Consider the following 23039-nt stretch of genomic DNA (forward strand, 5'->3'; position numbering starts at 1 on the left):
AAACCTTTGTGATATGCATCACAACATATTCATGTTATCCTCACCCCTGTCCCTCAGGCGCATGATCCTGGTATGCACATCACTCCTACATGGTCCAGGTACACGTGATGAGGATGACCCCATTATACACACAACATTACCGATCCCTCTATGGTTACCCCATTTATCTTTATCATGATGATGATGTTGCACACAGCACCTTGGAAGAGTACTGTTCACACATAATGATTGGACAGGTACTGTTGTGTTAATGTACATTACATGCACAGAGTGATGTATATGGCCAATGTACAAATATTTGCATGTATGACTGACACATGTCTGTCTGAGGGAGTCTTAAAATCACATAGAGCAACACCACTACATAATACAGGCATTGCTGGTGTTTCCCATTTCATTCATTTGTAATGCTTTGTTGCCACATGGTATGTTCTTGATACATCTCTATATATGCATGTACCTATATGGTGGACATAAACGCTCACATATACATCTACATGATGGGATGCATTCCTGCACTGTTGAATGACTGCACTGTATTATATGTTTGTGGTACTGTCTGTTGTCTGTATATCTGCCATGGCGTATTGGTAATACACGTTAGCTGTGTGCGCAGGGTCCTGGTTCCGACCCTTGCAAAGGACGTTTATTTGGTTGCAGGGCAGAATAAGCCCACTCGATACGGAGGGAATAAGGCACATTAAAAGAGTTGGGAGTGGGTGTGCATGGGTTTGCGCGGTGTTAAGCACTGCTGACTTCTAGTTACAGCCTCTTACACTTGGTTAGCATCTACATTGCTTTACCAGTGCAATACTTGCATACTGGTAGCCAAACAAGCTTACACCTGCAAGCTCCCGCACTTGAAAATGCACCGAGATTGGTGCTTGCATCTGTCACTCACACTCCTGGGTGGGAGCAAGGACCACAATATTACCTTGTGATGCCTATCACTTCGGACTACATGACTACAGTATTGGGTATGGTTGCCCATTAGGCGACGGCATAGCGTTCGACTGTACAGAATCAGCGGCCTGTACAGTGAATTAATCATATTAGTTGTGTGTTACTCATACAATCTGCTCCCGTCTGGCTGATACATGGAAACTGAGGCTCTTCAATACAGACAAGTAGATGGGTTATGGGAGCCACATCTATCGGCTGAGTCATGCTAAACCATACCTATTATAGGTTTGCCACCTTTTCAATTGGCCAAGGTGGGACTTGAGGGTTACCACCTGTCCCACTTTGTGAGGGACAGTCCCTCTTTAAGCAGTTGTGTCCTGTGAAAATAATCAAGACATAGCAAATGTCCTGATTACAGGACAATATTATATTCTTCGTTTTTTTAATAGTTGCATAAAACAGCTATTTTATATATGAAACTTCTATATGTTATGTGAAGTAGCATAAGCAATTCAAATGTTACTAGATTAAGCTTTTATTTGTGCATATAAGTATAATTCTGTACTATGCATGGCTGTAGATATTTTTTTTGTCCTGGAAAGTCTGACATTTCTTTAGAGCATGTCCCACTTTGGCCATTTGGAAAGGTGGCAACCCTATAGGACCTGTATGTAGAGATGTCAGACTTTTATGGGGCAACACATACCCACAGCCAGTAGAAAGGAGAGTACTTCACTGTTTTGCCTAAATAAAAGTTTATTCTTGTAGCATTATAGTTGATTATACTGTTTCTTATAACATTTAAGTGTTTCAGGTACAAAATAATTGTTTTATGCAACTACTGCAGACAATATAGGAAATCTTTGCCCTAAATCACAGGACATTTGCCATAATTACATTTATTTTGCTGGACACAACTGCCCAAAGGGGAGTGTCCCTCACAAAGGTGGACTGGTGGTAACCCCAATCCTATTTTTCTATCATCTTTCTAAGGTAGTTGGCAGAGCATGCACTTTTTCTCAGTAGCAGACCTCTCATATGAATGGGGAAGAATGAACACTGAATCAGGGACACTGCATAACAACCTCAGGGACACATTTAGAAGGTCGGTGCTATTAACCTGACACATTAACAGACCCAAAGCACATATGTATTCATACACATTGTCTGAGGTACATGCTGTTTAGGACTCGTATTCATTACGTGTATTCCGCCACCTTTCCTCCTAATATCACTAGTTCTAGGAGGGTTTAGTTGGGACTGTGTTAGATTCTGATTTGTAATCATGGACGTCCCTGGTAATCGGGGACAGTTCAATGATATGGTCCCTATGTGTTCCCCCAATGGTTTACAGACTATCCAGTAGATGTGCTCTTAAGGTTTGGGAGGTATGGGCATCTGCTATACCCACATCGGAATATTACTTGCATCCACGAGGCAGTTCTAATACGTGTCTGCCAGCCAACACCTGCACGCCCAGGCCCATAATGGCATACCCATAGTTCCCCTACCTGCCACTACTCTACAGCATTCATCCTTACTGTGGCCGCAGGTGGGGTATGAACACACCCCTACACACTGCCCACTCTCCCTGTGTCGGGACACATGTCATACATTGTGGCAACCCATGTGTTATCAGGCTTGCGCAACCTACTGTTCCGTGTACAGCTACATCCTGGTTGCAGTAATCTTTACTGGCATTGCCTGGAAGAACAACATTTTTGGTGTCCCACAAGGGACGTTGCTGTCCATGTTTAAAGTGTAGACCTTGTAGATCTCTTCCACTGGTAGTTTCCTGCCAGTGGTCTGGGAAGCAGTGTTGTATTTACCTTTATTGCGTGTCTGTATGTCTCACTGGCCTAGCTGGGTGGGGGGTGGAAGTTAGACGTTTAAGTATTCTGATACCTGACATTTCAAACCGTTACTGGCTGCCATAGTGTGTTAATTCTAGTATTGTGTGTGCATGTGCTATTTGTGCACTGCATAACAGTTTTTTATTCAGAACTGAAAATGTTATGTGTCAACTGGAAACACATCTTATATTTACATGCTTGATTCTGTAGTCCTGTCCTCTACTGATGAGTGCATTTCATTATCTCTTGGTGCTTCTCAAAAGACACAGGTGTTGCCCATGTTTTAAAGCATATTTACTTTGTGCATCTGAAAAGCAGGTGCAAACTGGGCAGCTTTGCAATACAGCCACAACAGTATTATTCTGTGTTCACCAGTGGCAGTGGGGTGCTTGGAGCAGCCTATCTATCCCTGGAGGAGTGTTCCCAGCACAAGAATCTGGTAGTCAATTGGCTGTTTTGGGCCAGTTTCTAGCTCTTTCAAGTCCCCCTGTATAAAACCCTCTTTAGCGTGGCTTTGCGCGATTTTGCGCATAGTGCAGCATCGGACAGCACCGCTTAATTGGGTTTAAACCATTCTCGGCTCCACAAAGTCTGCTCTTCACTTTTTCCCTTAGAACTGATCTAGTTCTCATAATAAACACCCTATTCCCACTCTAAAGCCTGGCACTTGCTCACTAAAGCAATTATATAAGTCAGCACTAAAAAATTAAAAGCACTACACCCTCACAAACTCCCCTTGAGTACTTTGTTCCCCATTGGCCCTTTTTTCAATTATAAAGGAATTCCCAATACTATTCTAGCATGTCCAAAGGTCAGTTGTCAATCTCCTCTCCGGTCCAGCTGGTGAATCTGGGAATCTTGAGGCAATGTTACAACTGCCTCATGTACACAGACAACCCTTTCCTCCTCCCAACAAATTCCAACACATGTGAGAGATGCAACCATATAGCCAAACTGGAGGCTAAGCTCTCTCAACTCAGTACTGGCATAACCAGTCAGGAGAAGAAGGAAACCACACTCACTACAATTCCAGTCTCACATAGACCTACAACAACAGCAAACCAAACACATAAACACACAAAAACATACTCGGAGGCTCTAAATAAAAATCTGCCTAAGCAGCAGAGACCTCCAAAGCAGACACCTAAGCAACCGCTACCCCAAAACAAAACATGTGCAATACATATCTCACAAAGCCAGTGTGCCGAACAGTCACAGCCCTTAAGGCTAAACAACACACCTGATACACTTCTAATAGGTAACTCTATCGTCAGGCACACTGACGTCCCGCTCACCAGGCTGAACAAGGAGAAGGTCACGGTGAGCTGCCTGACAGGCACTAGGATCCGCCACATAACACAAGAACTCAGGTCACTCCAAGGCAAGTACAAATATGACTCAGTCATTGTTCATGCTGGTGTGAATGACCTGAGACATACCTCCCTGGACTACATGAAAAGAGACATAGAGGAGCTCTCTGAGCATGTAGTCCAGGCTGGTATGACCCTGACCTTGAGTAGCATCTTACCCTCACCAAGAATGATGCCACAATATGAAGACAAGATGATCAATTTCAACAATTGGCTTAAGTATTGGTGTCATTCAAAGGGGATCCAATGCCTGTCTGCCTGGGATGACATGCTCGACAAGCCACGATGCTTCGCTAGGGATGGCTTGCACCTGTCACCCCTGGGCTTTCGGATATTGGCAAAGGCTCTTGCCACCCCCATAGTGCCTTTTTTAGGCAAGGCTCAAAAGACAAACCCACCTCCATAGGTATCACAAGGGATAAGAAACTAAGAGTAATGCTACTCAACGCCAGAAGTCTAAACCTCAAGATGCATGCACTCGAAACTCTCCTTAGCATGGAGAACATTGATATCTGTGCAGTAACAGAAACCTGGTTCAAGGCTCCCGAGACCACCCCAGCACTACCAGGTTATACCTCATACCATGTTTTTCGGCCCCAAAACTTGGACCGAACCACAAAAGGAGGGGGAGTATCAATATTCGTCAAAGATACCCACACCTCCAGGTTGGTGGCACAGCACGAAGCATCAGAGACTATTCATGCGCAACTAACAGTGGGTAAAACTGCCTTCCAGTTTATAGCCTGCTACAGACCACCCTCCCAAACCCAGGAACCCCACTCGGCTTTCCTGAGAACACTGGAAAATATGAAGGTCTCTCCAAACACCATTATGTTGGGCGACTTCAACTACCCTAACATAGACTGGGAGCATTATTCTAGCTCCATCACCCTAGCCCAAAGGTTCCTAGAATTTATAAACTCAAATGCTATGGAACAACTTGTTGCCACTCCCACAAGAGGGGAAAACATATTGGACCTGATCATCACCAACATGGGGACTCTATGCTGCAGACCAGAAGTGTATCCCTCACTGGTAAGATCAGACCATAAACTAATCTCACTAGATATTCACATCCCGACCCCAGCCCCTGCCCAGAAAACCACAGTGAAAAACCTTTCTAAAGCAAATTTCACACTCCTCAAAACCAAGGTGGAATCCTTCAAAGCCCCCGGGCCTGTGGAAAATACGGTCCAGACCGCAGAATCCTTTATAAACGCATTCTATGAACACCTTCAGGAATGCATGGATCATGCGATCCCAAATAAAACCAAGACCCAATCCTCCAAAGTTAGGCATCCTGTCTGGTGAACCCCAGCCATAAACAAACTATACAATAGAAGGGGGAAGCTACTACATGACAGAGCTAAATCCCAAAAAGGGAAGGCATCTCTGATCAGTATTAGCAAAAAACTACGGGCACTCATAAAATCGTCTAAGGCCAGCTTCGAGAGAAAAATTGCACAGGACACTAAGGATAATCACAAGGCTTTCTTTAGTTATGTTAGGAACCTCGGTGGGAATTCCCAGATATGCTCAGAATTAGTCCAAAATGACAAAAAAATACACCAAACCCACAGACATTGCCAACATCCTAGCTGACAGGTTCAGTGCAAACTTCTCCCCCCTTCCCCACCAAAAGGGCAAATATCTATCCCAGCAGAGTGCTGCCCCCCTGACATCTCAGATGCTAGGGTAAGAGCTGCCCTCTCCAAAGCAAAAAACACAGCATCAATGGGACCAGACGGTGTCCCGGGCTGTGTCCTACATGAACTCCAAGAAGAACTAAACCCAAACATAAAACGACTGTTCAATCTCAGCCTTACTACAGGATATGTACCCAAAGAGTGGCGTACAGCAACAGTGGTCCCTCTAAACAAAGGTGGTGCCTCAAAAGATCCTGGAAACTATCACCCCATAAGCTTGACTTGCTTGGTCTGCAAAGCTGTGGAAAGGATCATCATGGACCTCATAAATAAAGATATTGGGGACCTACAGACACTGGATCCTACCCAGTTCAGATTTGTTAAGGGAAGATCCTGCCTCTTAAACCTGGTTGATTTCTTTGAAACAGTCACCAAGGCCATTGACGAGGGGAAGGTGGTTCACACAGCCTACCTGGACCTTGCAAAAGCCTTCGATACAATACCCCACTCGGGCATTATAGATAAGCTCACCAGCTTAAATATAAACCCCTATGTCACTAGATGGGTTGCAAACTGGCTCAAAGACAGAACCCACATGGTTAGAATTGCTGGAGCCATGTCAGACTCCAAACCAGTTACAAGTGGCATCCCACAAGGCTCAGTCCTGGGACCTCTCTTGTTCAGTATATATTTCTCGGAGGTTCAGGCCAACATGGAAGGACTGTGGCTGACCAAGTTCACAGATGACTGCACACTGGGTGCCCTAATCGACTCTCCAGCCGACACAAGCATCCTACAAAAGGGCCTCATAGAAACAGACAACTGGTGCCAGAGCCATAACCTCAAGCTAAACACCAAAAAGTGTATAGTAATCCCCTTTGGCAAAAACAAAGTGCCCACAAATTACCACATAGGTGGTAATCCATTAAGTATGGAAGAAGTAATTAGGGACCTGGGGACCCAAGTTGATAGCAATCTCTCATTTGACAACCACGTGGCCAAAGTGGTTAGAAAAACATTTTATATAGCCCACTTAATCATGAACGGATTCACATCTAGATCATGGGAGGCCATTGTGCCTCTTTACTCATCCCTCATCAGGCCCATAATTGAATACAATGCCCCTTTTCGGATGTACCTTACCAGACACCTGCAGCAACTGGAAAGACCCCAAAAGTACCTCACCAAGAGGATCAAAGGGCTCAAACAAATGCCATATGCTGCCCGGTTAAAGAAACTCCAGCTCTACTCAGTGGCATACCGCCTGCTCGGAGGCAATCTGTGCCTGACGTATAAAGCCATGTCCAACCCGGAATTAATGGACATGCTGCACCTCAGAAAATCCAAATCCCATCGAGCTACGTGCTTGAGAGACTTGAACCTCAGCACTGAAATAAATAGAACATGCTGGAGGGACAGATTCATAACTCAGAGGCTCCCTTCACTCTGGAATAAAATCCCAGTCCAGGTTAGGCAGAGTCCCTCATTGACTCTCTTCAAGAGGAATCTTGATGAGTGGATGGAAGATAGTAGGTTTACCCCGGGTATCACTTCTGTGTCACTGTTAGACAGAGGCACAGTATACTAACCTCAAAAAAGGTCATAGCAAAATTCATTTAAAATGGGTGGCGAAAGCCAAACACACTCTGGCTAGGCTTATAAATGCCCTAGGGCAGATAGCCTATTATGAACCTATGAACCTATGAACCTATAATGGTATGCTTTTGATTATGATATGTGCATATTCATATATGCATTTGTATATAAATTCTTTTAACACATTTTTGTAAAATAACAAAAAACCTTGGCTGAGTACACACATATTTCACTCTAAATACATTTACATACTAGGGTGCTGTTTAGTACAGATACTTTTTACAATATCTTGTCAGTGCTAAGATCATGAGCTTCTGTATGGACAGCAATTGCATTCTTCTGAACAATATCATCATATTTGAAGTCGGTCATGGCATACATACCTCTCAACTGTCCAGATTTTCACAGAATATCCACATTTTTGCTTCATATTTTCAGTCAGTTCCTCATAAAATTTGTGGTTTTCTGGATTTTTGTAACAAATCCGTGAGGACTGAATTCACAAAAATAATAATAGGCATTTGAGTTTCCATCTTCATATCCTTCAGAAAATGCATGCTAGCACAATACCTTTTATTGTAGCAACTTTCTAAGTTTCTGAGAGCAATATTTAAAATTTGTCCCTATTTTAGGGGCTTTGTCCCCCCATTATTTTTGTCTTTTTCCAGATTTTTTGTGCTAAGAGGTTGAGAGGTATGATGGCATACCCTGCAGCCTCCTTTGAATCACTCACATTTATTCATGTTTTTATGATCATTTGCATTTGTTCAGTGCATCATTGATGGTGCAGTGTCCAGTTCTCTCTGAGTTGTACAAAGATATTTTTATTGGTTAAGTGGCTCTACACTGTGGGCACCACATCTCTAGGTCCTGTCTATTGAACATTTCCCATAACTGCCACTAGTTCTCTGTAAAAGCCCTTCCAAGCAGGTGTCACTGTTCATCTCTTTTTACTGCTTTACGTAGATTCCTTGTGTTTTGTGATTCTTCCTTATTTGAAATAAATTGTTATATCCTTCAATGTAATTTGTAGGACTATAAACAGGATCAACTAAAATGTATACAGATGAAGTAAAGGTGGGCAGTACAGTGAACTAAGACAAGTAAGGCATTGCTACAGTGTATAATACAGGGAAGAAGAAATGCTCATATTTCCCCTAATACTATTTTACATACTATCACCTTGTGTAATCTGTTAAAACTGTAAGCATAAAAGCAGATTTTGCTTCAGTTTAATTTGTCCTGAAGATAGTTACCAGAAATCTCCTGGTACATGTACCTCTTTTCCATACAATGATTTTAATCTTAGATCTATGTTATTTGAATAACTGCAGCTTTGTGAAGTGAGTTTAGTGTCCTGCTGCTATTTTAGATGAAAAGTGATGTGTGACAGCATAACAAAAGCAGTCTTCAGCACCTAATTTGCCTGTTAAATTCCACTGTGGGCGACAAAATGGAAAACATAGAAAAATAGGAATATCAGTGAATGCTATAGCTTCTGTAAGTAAGCAGACCTGTTGAATGAGCTGTTATGGTGATGGAGACTAACGTATGTTTTATATAACATTATGTACTGGTTACAGCAAAAAAAGAAAAAAAAAAGATTCATTTGGTCCGTCCTATTTTTGCACATCTGTTATCCTATATCTGCTTATTCCATCTTGTCAGAATTTATTCTGAAAAGAGGTTTTCACCTGAAAAAGTATGTAATAGCATTAATATAAACACACATTCATAATCTAGGATAATCTCTTTACCAGTAAAGCATGTCATGAAGAGAAATGAATGGATCCCTTTCCACTGGGTTTTGGGTTGTCATGTTACATAGTGCATGTCCTGCATGCTAGCGGTAGCAATAATCCCCTGACTTGATAGAAAAAGTGAGTATAGCTGGCATCATTGTCAAAGATGTCACACACATATTTTTTGTTTTTGAGTTTTTAGTGTAAAATATATTTGAGGACTAATGCCTTGTTTACACAAAATATATCAGTCCCCCCTTTACACTTCTATGGAAACACACAAACACACACACACACACATACACACACACTTGTGCATGCACAAGAAATACATATTTTTTTTTCAGAAATCACATACAACATATTTTCTACATAAAACCGCTTTTAATTCTCTGTAGGGTTTCTTTATGACTATTCACCCCACACTTCTCAGTCTATAATTGCCATGGTATTGTGGACACTGAAATATATTTATTTATTAATTGTACTTTGATAATGCATAAGTGGGCTGCTCCAGAGGACCATTGATAGTCGTGGCCTGGGCCATTACTACAAGAAAATATATTACATTTAAACTGTACAGGCTACTCAGGGTACCAGAGAAAATGCATTAAGGAATAAATTAACACCATTGCAAGTGACTAAAACAAAATAAGTAAACAAATAAACAGATAAATACATAAATAAATAAAATACAACATACTGTGATAGAGATCTGCCATGCAATAGGGTGCTATTTTGCACAGTAAGATGTATGCAGAAGGACCATTAAAATAAATACTGTTTTGTTATTTTTGGCACTGTTTAGAAAATTAAATTTGTTATATTGACAACAAATCAGTCTGAAACTAATTAGGTTTACCTATACAATGAAATACAGTATAGTATATTTTTGCCTAATTTTTATGTCCATTTGAAGAAATACCAGTAGTTTATAATTTGCTAGAGTAAAGGTTGCACAAGTATGGGTGAATGTAGGGGCATTCCACACCATGTTAAATTTTTATGACTACATGGAATATATAGTATAGTATTGCATTTTTTGTTGGGGGTGCTTAACTCAGAGAACTGTTACAGAAGTAATGCTAGCATTTATTTTAGGAAATTGTGCATACTCATGAAGAGAGAGAGAAAACAAGAGATATTTTACATCACACTGTTTTAGTATGAATACAAAGACCATGGAGGTATTAGTTCCAGTTACGACTGTACTATAAGTGCAAATGAATAGAAATAAGGTCTGTGCATGGTTTAGCAGTAAACACACATACTAAGAACAGTTTACTATACAAAGCAAAAGTTGAAATAACTCATACCAAGTATGGATTAACATGAGACAGAAGAATAGCGGCATTACAGGGTAATACACAATTAGTGCCAGTAAAAAAAAATATTTAACAGCAAAACCACATATGAATAATGGCACAATAGCGTAAGAGCCATCACTGGGTTGTAGGGTTATTTATTTATATATATAATTTGTTAACTGGGGTAGAGCACCAATGTAATTGGACCAATTTCATTCTCAGCCCAGAATGTGAAAAACATGAAGTGGAAAAACTGAAAATAATTTATACAATAAACGAGCACACTAAAGACAAAGGAATAGTTAATACAACATATAATATACAATAGACAAATTATAATATACAACAGAAAAACTGATTTAAGAAGGTAGTTAATATAAACCACTATATATTTACATAATACTTTATACGTCATTTATTTACATCAGTTAGAGTAGTAACATGTCAGGAGTAACAGAAAAGATGCTATAGTGAAAATGACAGGCAGTATGTGTCAGAGAATAGGGAGACTAGGTCATGTGACCTGAAACAAAGCATTTACAAGCAGCTTGTGCTGTGAAATGTTATTTAAGTTGTACGCGACAGGAGGAGGAGTTAGAGTCTTTAAGATTTGTGGGAAGATACTTCCAGAACCTGAGTCCAAGGGTAGCAACGGAGTGGTCAGAGCACTGAAGTTTGGTTTTAGGTGCTTGCAAGACAGCCTCTGAGTGGCTATGAGATCTAAGTTTAAAGGACAGAGGCTGTCTAAGTAAAGTAGAGGAAAGAGAGGGGAAGGAGTTTTCTTTCCAGAGCAGGAAAAGTTGGGAGCCAAGGAGTAGATTGGCTCATTGCTGAACCGGCAGCCAGTTGGCTTTGGCTAGTGCAAGATGGTGGTGTTCATACTTTGAGGAAAGAGTAATAAAGCAGCACATGGAGCTGGAGATTGTTTGGACAGTGGTAAAATTTCATTTGGAGACAGATGCTACAAGAGGTAGGCAGAACTCAAAATTGGGCTAGAAAAATCCCTTTGCCAATAACATTTCTTATTGGATGTGAGAGGACAAAGGAGATTTTGTTGCTATAAAAGAGTAAGCAAAAAATGTCAACTCCCCAAAACTAAGTATATGTGAGACGATATGTTGCCAAAGTTATTTCTTAGTTCTCATTTCAACTCTTTTGCTACAGAGGAAATGTTTTGAGCCTCCTATGGGGACAATAAGGAAGAACAAAGCGGATACAAAGTGTTATTTAATTTACTTTATGATACATCACAGGTTCATAAGTACTAGGCTATTGATCTATGGGGATGTTAAGAATCCAAGGTTTACACACTTGTGTAGTTTTTTGGCTCTTATATTTTGTGTATGAATAATATTAAGTTGGACAGAACAAGATATGTTGTGACATAGGTTCTAAACTAGTGGGGAATCTGTGGGTTCTCCTCTATTTATCCAGTTTTCACTGGAATAGAGTAAGAAAAGTACTTTGCATTATGTGGAGAGAAAGACATTTTCATAGAAGCAGTGTTCTCTGTCCTACATAACTATCCAAAATCAATGAAAAACTGATGACACTGGTTCCTATAAACTGAAAAACACACACAAAACTAAAAGGAGTCTGCAGTCAGCACAAGAAACAGGATCTAAAAGTCTCAATAAAATATCGACTTTAATAAAATAAAAGTTAGTGTTTTCATCTCTTAGTATCTCAGAATAGATACAAGACTTCAGACTGTTTAAAAAACACACTGACATGCTTATTTTGTGTTAGCTAAAGTGACATGATCATATCACATTACTACATTTCCTTCTAAATTTCTTAAAATAAAACATACAATTAACGGCATTTTTTAACCTTTTGTGCCTACTAGCATTAGGGAGAAAGCATTTTTGCCATTCCAGTTGTGACAAGTGTTTGGACAGATACATACTGAAAGGGGCATTATATTCATATGATTGTCCTAATGAGAATAAAGTGGAATGATTACATCCCTGAATCTGGATGCCATACTTCTAGATATAAGATATACAGTGGAAAACGACTTCCATACAATAGCGGATATATGGTGATCAAAAGGTAGTTCATGATCTCTGTATTTTCATGCATGTGTGTGATAGTTACAAGGAAAGGCATGCTTGCTAAAAGATACTATATCTTTCTTGGCATATAGTTTTAGTCCTGGATTTGACACCAGCTATTGGTTCGGTCAAGGTACTCTTGACGGTTCTTGTTATTCTCTTAGGGAGTTTACGATGGCACCAAGTCATCCGCAGACTTGGTCTGCCATAAACCCTTAATATTTTCTTTGATCTAAGAGTAGTAAATTCCAAAGAGGCATGGCCCAAAAACTGATTCATGGGGTACACCACTAGTGGCAGGTCTTTTGGAGGAGATGGAGCTGCCCACTCTAATTACATGGATTCCATTTCTGAGCTAATTTACTGTCCAATGAGGTACACAGGGATTTAAATTTAGCTGTGAGTTTATCTATATTATTTAAGTGTGAGATGGTGTCAAATGCCTTTGCAAGATATAGATATTTTGTGTGAATTGCCCTCATCCGTTTTTCAATGACCTTCTAGGAAAGTGACCACGTTATGTACGGAAGATCTGCCCTTGATAAATCCTAACTGGTTTGGGTTGAGAGTTTGTATATTACATATGTCCTTATTTATTAGTTCCATAATAATCCTTTCCATAGCCTTACAGATGAGGCTGGTAAGGATTATGGGTCTAAAATTTTCTGGATCCATTAACGTCTCACTTTTGTGCAAGGGGTGACTGTTGCTGTCCTCCATTCATCTGGCACAGAGCCTGTTTGATGACTGACAGTGAATAGCTTCTATTGGGGTTCTGACAAGTCCTGTTTGAGCTGACCCATAGGCAGCCTAGTATGTTATCCATTCCCCATATAAGTAGTATTTTTTACCTTGGATAGTGCCTTGAGGACTTGTTCTTGGGAGTTTCTGGTGGGGAGAGGATGCAGATGTGTGATCTGGGACTGGGGATTGTCCTTTACTTCAGACCATATTTTTACCTCTATCTGCTTTTAGCTGATTTGATCAGTTCTGGAGTTCCCTGTTAAATTTAGCAAGAGTTTTTTTGACATCTTGATAGTTAAACGTATTTTACATGCAGTTAATTTTTACTTTTATTTTGCAGCCTATTTGTATTTATTTTCCATTACAGGGGGTTATTTGTAAATTTGGCATTGTATTTACTTCAGTGGGGGGCAGATGTCAGAAGCAACTCTGTAGATATTTATGTGTGAATATTATTGGGAAGTAAAGAATTGACAATGGGGTCATCAAATTGGAAAGGAATTTTGAATTTAGCCAGATCATCAATCGGTGGCCACGGTGGTGCAGGGTTAGCGTTGCCACCTCACAGCAACAGATTCTCTGGTTCAATCCTCGGCTGGGGTGCCTTCTGTGTGGAGTCTGCATGTCCTCCCTGTGGTCGCGTGGGTTTCCCCCGGGTGCTCCGGTTTCCTCCCACATCCCGAAGACATGCTGTAGGTGGATTGGACACTCTAAATTGGCCGTAGGTGTGAGTGTGTGTGTGTGTGTGCCTTCTGTGGAAGATTGGGCACCAGGCTGGCAACTCGACACTGTAAAACTCCACTAACAATCATAAGCGGACAGGTGATCCACTGTGGCAACCCCTAACTGGGAAAAAGCCAGAAGAGGAAGATCAATCGGTTTTAGTAGTTTAGCTTTAGCATAATCTCTGAATACCAAAGTATTGGAAGATGCTTCCAACTTATGGCAAATGTGACTGAGTTGTGGTCCAGTTTGACCAGGGAGGAAGTTAATGTTGGTGAGGAGCAAAATTGACTCATACAGGTAAAAACCAAGTCCAGAGGTTTATCAACTTTGGATGGGGTGCAGACTAATTTGTTCTGAGAGTTTGCATTGATGAAGTCCAAAGATTTCTGTTCATATATGATTGAGGACATAGTTTCCCAGATGATTCAGGAGAATGATCTGAGGAGGGCATAGTGGGGCCCTATACTTTACTGTGATATGATAAGGGGTTATGTTGATAGTATGTAGGTCACGGAGGAGTCTCAGGTCATTATCTTGTTTAATGAGTCTGGGTGAAATGTTTGACACTGCCACCTTTAGTGCCTTCATCTAGTGCAGCGGGCCGGAACTTATGTTACACATTGAAACACTGCACTGATTAATGATGAATGAAGTGCTCTCATCGGTCCTGAATCAGTTCTCTGTGATCATGCATATATCAGTTTTTTCCCACATAAGGTTCTTATGCAGATTTTTTGTTAAGGTTCCTAGCAGTGAGCAACATTACCTTTATCTTATCCAGATTCTTTTTTGTTATCTTGGAAGCTTTAGAAAACTGTTTTTGTATAAAAAATCACTACGGAATGCACAAAGATTTAGTCTGCATATGAAAGTCTACACGGGGATAGGTGCAGGTCATCTTTTGCAAAGCACTTAGGACTTATTACCATCTTCTCCCAGGCTGTTATATATTGTACCTTTAAATGACAACAGAAGCATAGCCAATTCTTGAGGTCAATAATCTTTTTTTTTTTTACTATTGTGGCATTATTCTTAATGATAAAATACTGCCCAAGGCTAGGTTCATACTTGCTTCAGTGACATATTCCAGCATCTCTATCATAGCTCTCTTCATATAGTCTAGGAAGATAATTTTTAAGTCATTTATGCCCACATACAGCATGGCTGTATCATATGTGGAACTGTGTTTAAATACATGCGTGTATGATGTGGCAAATCCTGACACCTGATAAGCACATTTCTGTGATGATCTTGCATGGCTGGTGAGTGGAGCATCAGTGTGACTATGTAGTTATCTATAACAAGGATATTGGATTGTCTGGAAGTTTGCCTTATGTGCTTTTGAAATGAGATAATGTGTATGTTTAGTAGTGGGTGCCTGTGTTGTGTGTTTTTTGAGACTGCTGAGAGTACTTGTTTCTTAGTCTGAATTTAGGAGGCCTTTGTGGTTTAGACAGGTTACTTTTAAGAGCCTCACCATATAGGTCTATGTGTTTGTTTGATCTGGCTGTGATTGATATAATGTGGTGTTGTGTGGTACTGAGAATCTGTTTATTATTTGTAGTACTTTTGTGTGAGAGGTCTGTCTCCAATGACATTATATAACCTACATCTTTCACTCACTATGTCAATTGAAGTAGCATGTGGTTGTCAGTAAATATGAGACAATTGCTACATTGTCTCAGGATGCTCCTTTTGACAAAGATGACTACAGAGATGGTTGGTAAGTAAAAGGCCATTGTTCTAGATGTTTACTAATGTGGGCTGAGGGGGAGTAGCGCCTATAAGATTCAAAGCTGATTAACTGGAGGTGATATATTTCTAAATCTACACACAAAGAACAAGGTGCCATTTTGTACAACTACTCACCATTAAGTACAATAGGAATTTGTGGAGCAGGTTATATACAGAAAGTTAAGGTTCTAAGCCCCTCTATCTATACAGTGCATAGTTAAGCACAGCTGTGAAATGAGCAGGACCACAAACATGCAGGTAATTTATAACAATACATAATGTGTACACCTCAAGGTTCTACAGCAATCAGAGTCCTAGAAGTGGTAAGGTTCTTTTTCCACTCTCATTAGAGTACAAACCAGTTAAATTACTAATAAATACTAAAATTAAGTGCAGAGCTATCAGAGTAACTCACTAAGAATACAAAAGTAACCTATCCCAGGTACTTCAAGGCTGGTATTTAAATCAAATCTGGTAGAAAATTGTCACAATAAGTAGTATGGGAGATAAGCAGAGAGCAGCTCATTGCAAATGACCACAAGGCCACATAAGCTTGGGCAAATATAACAGAACATAAAAGCTATACATATTCAAAGGAACACATTGACCAGTAGCAAAACACCACACTTCAAGGTTCTAAGAATACATAGAGTGAGAATACAAAATGTATTTTTCCCAGGTGTTTCAAGGTTAGTACTTTAGTCAAATCTGATGGAAAATTGTAACATCCAGTAGTATGGCAACTTAGCATTTAGATGTTCATAGCAAATGGGCATAACAACAATTTATAACAACATCCACACTTAGTAATGGACCGTGTAAAAGTTAATGGATGCTATCCATTAAGTAGACAGAGAATGTATTTGTTTATATTTATTAATCTTGGAAAGTTCAGCTGTGAAGTCCCATCTTCATACTGTCTTGTGGAATAAAGGTTCCAAGATAAGATGAAACATAGCCACAATGCATGAATTATCACAAAAAACTGAAGATGGAAGAAAAGACAGATACAATATTGCAAACAAGCAAACCAACAAATGGTGAAACAGCCCAATTCAGGTCTCTAACATAAAGATAGATAGTTCCAATGATATAAAACATTTATTGTGAGTGTTTTCACGGTCTCATTAACCCCTTCATCAGACAATAACAGCAGCATTTCTAATCACTGTACATATCCATGTTGTAAGTATAACTGTTGTAAGTTTCTAGATAGCACTGGGACATTTTTACATTATGACACTGGTAAACATCTTGAATTTAAAGTAACAGCTAGTTGTGATATATGCCACTTAATCTATTAAGCTGTTTGCCAAGAATGCTCAAGTTTTTATATAGGCAAGACAGATAAGAGACTTCAAGATTGAATCGGGGAGCACATTTATCACATGAATAAATCAATATGTACTAATGCATTAGCAAAACACAGCACCATGTGTGGTCCTGAACATGTATTTAAATTTATGGTGATAGAATTTGTCACACAAAATGAGTGGGGGGGGGGGGTGATTTAAACAACAAAGTAGAGACCGGTGAATTAAAATGGATAGTCAGAATGAGGGCAAATAAACAAAAAGGTCTAAATGATAAAATTTGTATTAAACCTGTGGTAAAAATAGATCTATATGTAAATAACAAGACTTTTTATGGCTAATAAATAAATAAATATATGTTAGCATATTGCTTTTAACAAATATTGTGTAACTAATTGAATAATTAGTGCTTGATTGCTATTGGTTCACACTTCTTTTAAATACTTTCATTGAAAAACATTGTTATTGTCTGACGAAGCAGTTAATGAGACCGTGAAAGCGCTCACAATAAATGTTTTCTAACATTGGAACTGTCTATCTTTATGTTGGAGACCTGCCTTGGGCTGTTTCACCATTTGTTGGTTTGCTTGTTTGCATTTTTGGATGTAGTGTAGTTTGTTATACCATTTGGTGAATCATTAATTCCTCCCGCTAAAGAGAATATTTTGATTTATAACATAGATAAAATATTAATACATTTTTTGGAACATATCAATAAGAACAAACCAGTTACTGTAGAAGTAATAAGACTTTATATGGCATATTCCATCTGCAAGATAATTTTGAATATGTGGTCTGTATGCATCTATTTTTACAATCTATGAATTATCATAAAAAAAAATTACTGATGACTTCCACGATGGACACACACTATGCAGCAGGTTGATTACAGCTTTCTAAGTGTGAAAAATTAGAAACTGTCTAAAAAGCCAGTAAAGGTTATCAGATTTGGGAAAATTCAGTTACAGTCTAGTAATTACACTGCCTGGATGCCAGCAGGGAAGAAATCTGGAGAAAGTAGAGTTAGACTAGGAATCAAGAAGAAGATTTGACCTGGCCTGTACTGGAGGCCATTTGGCCTTTGAGAGAGTAAGGCAATGGTGCTCATTCCACAGTGAGTAAACTATGAATCAACTTTATTTTATTGGAGAGGGTCTGAAGGGTGTCAATGCTTTTGTCAGAGGACAATGCAAACATGGGGTAATCATACACAAGTTGTGCAAGTAGGATGCCTTTTTCTATAGCAGCCTTTTCAGAATGTCAGAGGAACTGAAATATTTTGTTGGCCCAGACGAGTAGATTTTTGATCTTGTCTCTCACCTTTTCTATGTGTTCATGTAAGTTTACCAATTGGTCTAGACAGGTCCCCAAATATCTAATGGGGGTGTTGGTTTCAATGTGATTATCACAGTCAAGGCTATTAAATGATTAGGGAGTATTTTTATAATCTTTTATAGGTGACAAATAACATGGAGTTATTTTGTCACTGAACAGTCGTTTCTTGAAGATTGGCCAGTGCTGTAGCTGAATAAGGTCCTTTAGAATGCATCTTTCAATTGTGTGATTTGAGGGATCAGATCTATAGATCATAAGAAGTAGTGGTAAACGAGGCAGGTCTAATGGAAAGTTATAGTGGAATAATAAAGAGAATATGTAATGGGTCTGAGGCAAGAATTAAGGTGGAAGGGTTTCTCACTGGCAAGTTTTTTGTGAATGTAGGAACCTGTCAAGAATGTTTTCTTTCCACACTGTTATTGGTTTCATATTTGGAGCCATTGGAAAAGAAACTAAGGGATTCACAAACTCAAAGATACAACTAGTGGTTTACAGTTAATATTATTTTATACCTGATAAATCCAGAAAAGGACAGTTTGGTGTTCTGGAACATTTTAAGACAGTTCCAAGTTTTTTGGGATGTAAAAAATAAATGAAGATAAGAAAAGATTGCAGTGATAAACTATGTATCCTTGTATGAATTGGTTCAGCCATACCCATACTTATGGGGGCACAATAAGATGAGGTATTTAGGTGTATGGATTAAAAAGGATTAAGCTATCACTGCTAAGAATATTAGTGGAGAAACTAAACAAAGGATAACACAAAAACTGAGAAATTGGAAGATCATGATTGTGGATATGAATGGAAAGATACAAGCAGATAAAATATGTTTAGACTTCTTAGTCTAATATGCAGGCAAGACATATGATTAACAATGAGAGGTTGTGGATGATAATAATGAGTTGTAGTATTTTATATGGGAGGAGTCGTTACCCAACGGAAGATGGTGATTTAGAGTTACCTGATCTGAAAGTGTACTTTAGAGCTATGCAGTTAAGGCTTGTATACATAATTCAAGTGGAAAGTTATAAATCAAAGTGGAAAAGGATAATGATGATAATGATGAAATGGGTGGGTTCAAGAGATAAATATTGCATATTAGATTCAAACAGAGGATGTTAGAAATGATTGATGAAAGTGAATACAACGGCAAGTTATCAAGGAACAATAAGAACAAATGTATTAGGCTCCCGGGTATGCAGTAAAGTCTAGAATATTTAATTATTTGCACGAAAGTGTTTGCATCGTAAATTTTATACTTTAAAAAGATTTCAGCAGATTTTTCCTGAGGTAAATATCAAATTCTGTGGACTGATGGGGAAGAAAAAAGTAATTGGGAACATATTTTTGGTAGTGTAATGAACTGGAAAATTAAAAAAAATCACTGTAAAGTTCTTTGACAGAAATGCTTGGGGAGCTAATGGTTGTAACAAAGGAAATTATTCTATTCAGGTGGGATATAGGTTGCGAGTTGCCAAGTCATAGCAAGGCCTTAGTAAGTCTAATGTTATTAGAAAATGGAACTAACTGTAACTGAAGTACTGAGTATTATAAAAAGACATACAAAATGTAAATGGGATCTTCAGAATATAAAAGGCACAAATCTCATATAAAAATGGAGCTATGTTCAAGAGGAGAAGTGAAGTTTAATAGATTCAGGAACTGAACAACTTATATAATGTTGATATCAATAAAAATTGTTAAAAAGTAAATGTATTATGTATACTGCATAATAATAACAATGGAGAGAGTTATTACAGTTTGTTTTCTACTAATGTAGTAACCCATGTCACTGATTAAAATTTGAGGATTTAATAAAGATGTTTAAAGGAAGAAAAAAAAAGAAAATTACTGACAGTTAATGAAAACAGTCATAGTAAGACTGAATACACTCGAACACATAACACAGGATTCAAAGCACTCCAATCTGCCCTCACTAAGTGTACAACACAGGCTGGTCAATTAGCATAATGGAGAGAAATTTTTTTCAAAGACACTAAAGCTTCATTGAAAATTACCTCAGTAGTGTGGCTCATTGCCAAGTCTCTGAATCTGCTAATGCTCTCCCCATCAGCACTTACATCACATTATCAAAGGTACCCCTTACACACACACACACACACACACACACACACACACACACACACACACACACACACACACACACACACACACACACACACACTCTCCCAGACATTCTTTTCCCCTACACACTTTCTGGAATTCACAGAAAAGCCCACCAACATTTGCTCACACTCCCAGAAACACTCACATGCCTGCATGCACTCTCCAAATCACACACACACACACACACACACACACACACACACACACACACACACACACACACACACACACACACACACACACACTCTCTCCCAGACATTGTTTTCCCCCACACACTTTCTGGAATTCACAGAAAAGCCCACCAACATTTGCTCACACTCCCAGAAACACTCACATGCCTGCATGCACTCTCCAAATCACACACACACACACACACACACACACACACACACACACACACACACACACACACACACACACACACACACACACACTCCCAGACATTCTTTTCCCCACATACTTTCTAGAATTCACAGAAAAGTCCACCCACACGTGCTCACACTCCCAGAAACACTCACATGCCTGCATGCACTCTCCAAAACACAGTTACATACACACATGCACACACACACACACACACACACACACACACACACACACACACACACACACACACACACACACACACACACACTCTTGAATCCACAGACAAGCCATCCTACACATGATTACATTCCCAGAAACACTCATTTATCAGATCCTGCATGTACACACACACACACACACACACACACACACACACACACACACACACACACACACACACACACACACACACACACAAAATCTAACTTCCTGCACCTATCTCTCCTAGTATGACCTCCAAGACAGACACATGCTGCATTCATCCATGCTCCTAAAGATGTATAAACATCCCCCCCCCACACACACACACACACTAACACCCGTCCACCTTCATGGCTCTGCTATACTTACCTGTGCCATCGGTACACCTACAGGATTGAAGTGGTGAATGCATTCACCTATTGAGTTCCTACTTTTATTACTAACTTGTTTTGTTTTATATTTTTTAATTGTTTATTTATTCATTTATATCATGTTATTGTTGTTTTTTTCTGTTTGAACCAAATTGCTTGTGTAGTGCTTGTGTTCAAGCATTCAAACCTGAACACTCAATCCTGAACATGAACTTGAGTTTAATTCCTATCCATGAAATGCCTAGCTGGTATTAAATATAAGTAATACAAGATTCTCATGCTAATCTCTGATAAAGGATGATTTATTTAAGGACATACCTTCCACAAGTGTCCTGCTACTGTAAGGGTGTTAACACCATTCCTTCTCAACTATGCTATTTACTTTACAGAGATCATACCATGGCTTACCCCTTTTTTACCCTAATTAGGGCAGCATAGAGGCTTGGTGGTAAAGATTTCTGCTTCATATCTCCTGGGTCAATGCTTTAGTCCTGTTCTCTGGGAAGTGACTGTGTAGTTTCCATATTTTCTCAGTGTCTGCATGAGTTTTCACAAGTTTCTCTGGTTTCCTCCTCCTAAATACATGCTGGTTGATTGCTTTTATAACAGGTCTAACATATCTTTCACCTTTGCCATTATGGGTTTGCTTGTAGCTGAAAAGTGTCCCAGTAAATAGTTCACAGTTAGTAAATGATAAAACAAAAACTACATTTCATATACATTTTGTTATCTTTCCCAGTATTGCACTTCTCCCCTTATCCCAGGGAGGCTATGATATTCCTGATCTAATTTTCCTTTTTGTGAAATTGGTGATAAAGAGAACACAAATAATCAAACCTGCAGGAGACTTTGCACTCAGAACAAAGAACCAAGCCAAAAAAAAATAAAAGCAAAGGTCGGAGTTTACATGATCCACTAAAACTCTAGAAGAAAGGTCTAGAGACAACTAAGCTGTAGCTAAACTACTTAATGTATTAAAATCAGCTTGTAGCTAAAACACTTGTTTTATAAAAAAAATTATCTAAGCGGTACTTCAAAACTGATTTAGCAATACATTTACTAGCAGCTATATACAGTACCTTAACTTAGTCACATGACCCGTGATTTTGGATATTACAGAGACATAGCATGAAACATAAATAAATTAGAAACAAATCTAAAATGGGTAAAATTCTGTTACAGTGTACAGTATAGACCAGACATAGCAGTGTCTACTCATACATTAACAGCTTGGTATAAGATTAAAAATACAAGCAGAAAGTCAAGAGTTTAAACTGCATAACATAAATAATAAATAATGAATAAAATTGATACTAATAATAATTTATTCTAAATATAACAGATAGAGAAGCTGTAGTACTAACTCTAAGTGGAATATTGCACTAACCTATGCAATACAAAAATGGACCTTGTTTTTATAATTTAGCAGATCTGAGTTTTAACACACTACTAATTGAAATATGTTCTTTCAAATCAGGGGAATTCTGATGTATTCAATTTTAACTGCCAAACTTATTTGTGAAATTCTGCTCACAATTCCGATGGCCCACTCACAGGATTGATCAGAAACTGCTCTAATACACAAAACAGAAACTTGTACCCTGTACATGTCAAAGAATGCTTAGATATGTCTGTTGTCCTTGAT

This window comes from Protopterus annectens, chromosome 12.part0 (assembly GCF_019279795.1).
Source record: "Protopterus annectens isolate FY-2018-M chromosome 12.part0, PAN1.0, whole genome shotgun sequence".
NCBI lineage: Eukaryota > Metazoa > Chordata > Ceratodontiformes > Protopteridae > Protopterus > Protopterus annectens.